This window comes from Durio zibethinus, unplaced genomic scaffold (assembly GCF_047325235.1).
Source record: "Durio zibethinus cultivar Kanyao isolate XHJ-2024 unplaced genomic scaffold, ASM4732523v1 HiC_scaffold_3, whole genome shotgun sequence".
In the NCBI taxonomy this organism is placed as follows: domain Eukaryota; kingdom Viridiplantae; phylum Streptophyta; class Magnoliopsida; order Malvales; family Malvaceae; genus Durio; species Durio zibethinus.
Genome location: NW_028323044.1, coordinates 7572134 through 7574633, shown reverse-complemented (window position 1 = coordinate 7574633; position 2500 = coordinate 7572134).

The window sequence follows — 2500 nt, the reverse complement described above, 5'->3', positions numbered from 1 at the left end:
CCGATGGTGGTCGAGGCAAGCGCCCTCACCAAGGCCGAGCGTGTGCCGATGGTGGTCGAGGCAACCGGCCGCACCAAGGGCCGGCGTGTGCCGATGGTGTTCGAGGCAACCGCCTGCACCAGGGCCCAGTGTGTGCCGATGGTGGTCGAGCCAGGAGCCCGCACCAAGGGCCGGCTTGTGCCGATGGTGTTCGGGGCAACCGCCCGCACCAGGGCCCTGCGTGTGCCGATGGTGCTGGGGGCAACCGCCCGCACCAGGGCCCAGCGTGTGCCGATGGTGCTGGGGGCAAGCGCCCGCACCAGGGCCCAGCGTGTGCCGATGGTGCTGGGGGCAACCGCCCGGACCAGGGCCCAACGTGTGCCGATGGTGGTCGAGGGAACCGCCCGCACCAGGGCCCAGCGTGTGCCGATGGTGCTGGGGGCAAGCGCCCGCCCCAGGGCCCAGCGTGTGCCGATGGTTATCGGGGCAACCGGCCGCACCAGGGCCCAGGGTCTGCCGATGGTGCTCGAGGCAACCGCCCGCACCAAGGCTCAGCATGTGCCGATTGTGATCGAGGCAACAACCCACACCAGGGCCCAGCTTGTGCCGATGGCGGTCGAGGCAAGTGCCCGTACCGAAGGGCAGCCTATGCCGATGATGGTCGATGCATGTGCCATCACCATGCGTCATCATGTGCCATTGATGGTCGAGGCCTTGGCCGAAGTTCGATTTTGAGCCACGGTGCCCATGCTTGGCTCCAGCATGTGCTGGTGCCGCATTTTTTTCACTCGGGACAGCATCGCCGGAGCATCGCCGGAGCATCGCCGGAGTACCGCCGGAGAACCTGACCGGCGGCATTGGGGTTCCGGCGATTGGGAGGGGGGCCGGGGGGGTGTGCGCACATGATGTGCGATGGGTGCTGGTACTTGGCCTTGTGTTGGCCCCCTATCCCTCATCAAACCTCTGAGAATTCACACCCCCTTAAAGAGCATTTGAGATTTTACAGGTTTGCTACCAGTAGCCGTTAAAGTGTCTGAAATGGGGACACTTTTTTCAAACGGTCACAAAATCTTCTCCACTTTGAGTTTTTAGCTGAATTTTTTTGTGCATGCCAACAAAAATAGAAGGATCATGCCTACAAAATTTGGGGCCAAAAATCCTTATAAAAAAATTTTAAAAAATCCCGAACCGCAAAAAGTTTCGAAAATCGTGAAAAATAGAAAACGAGTCATCTTCCAACGAAACTTCACGTGAAGGCTTAGGGGACCATTGTATGAATTTACAAGCCATAAAAATGGCATTGGCACGGCAGAAATTCGAAGATGTGCCTAAACCCACCAGGGCCCAGCGTGTGCCGATGGTGCTCGAGGCAACCGCCCGCACCAGGGCCCAGTGTGTGCCGATGGTGGTCGAGGCAACCGCCCGCACCAGGGCCGATAGTGTGCCGATGGTGCTCGAGGCAACCTGTCGCACCAGGGCCCAGCGTGTGCCGATGGTGATCGAGGCAACCTGCCGCACCAGGGCCCAGCGTGTGCCGATGGTGGTCGAGGCAAGCGCCCGCACCAGCGCCCAGCGTGTGCCGATGGTGCTCGAGGCAACCGACCGCACCAGGGCCCAGCGTGTGCCGATGGTGCTCGAGGCAACTTGCCGCACCAGGGCCCAGCGTGTGCCGATGGCGCTCGAGGCAAGCTCCCGCACCAGGGCCCAGCGTGTGCCGATGGTGCTCGAGGCAACCTGCCGCACCAGGGCCCAGCGTGTGCCGATGGTGCTCGAGGCAACCTGCCGCACCAGGGCCCAGCGTGTGCCGATGGTACTCGAGGCAAGCGCCCACACCAGCGCCCAGCGTGTGCCGATGGTGCTCGAGGCAACCGACCGCACCAGGGCCCAGCGTGTGCCGATGGTGCTCGAGGCAACTTGCCGCACCAGGGCCCAGCGTGTGCCGATGGCGCTCGAGGCAAGCTCCCGCACCAGGGCCCAGCGTGTGCCGATGGTGCTCGAGGCAACCTGCCGCACCAGGGCCCAGCGTGTGCCGATGGTGCTCGAGGCAAGCGCCCGCACCAGGGCCCAGCGTGTGCCGATGGTGGTCGAGGCAACCGCCCGCACCAGGGCCCAGCGTGTGCCGATGGTGGTCGAGGCAACCTGCCGCACCAGGGCCCAGCGTGTGCCGATGGTGCTCGAGGCAACCTGCCGCACCAGGGCCCAGCGTGTGCCGATGGTGCTCGAGGCAACCGACCGCACCAGGGCCGAGCGTGTGCCGATGGTGGTCGAGGCAAGCGCCCGCACCAGGGCCCAGAGTGTGCCGATGGTGGTCGAGGCAACCTGCCGCACCAGGGCCCAGCGTGTGCCGATGGTGCTCGAGGCAACCGACCGCACCAGGGCCGAGCGTGTGCCGATGGTGCCGAGGCAAGCGCCCGCACCAGGGCCCAGCGTGTGCCGATGGTGGTCGAGGCAACCTGCCGCACCAGGGCCCAGCGTGTGCCGATGGTGGTCGAGGCAAGCGCCCGCACCAGGGCCCAGCGTG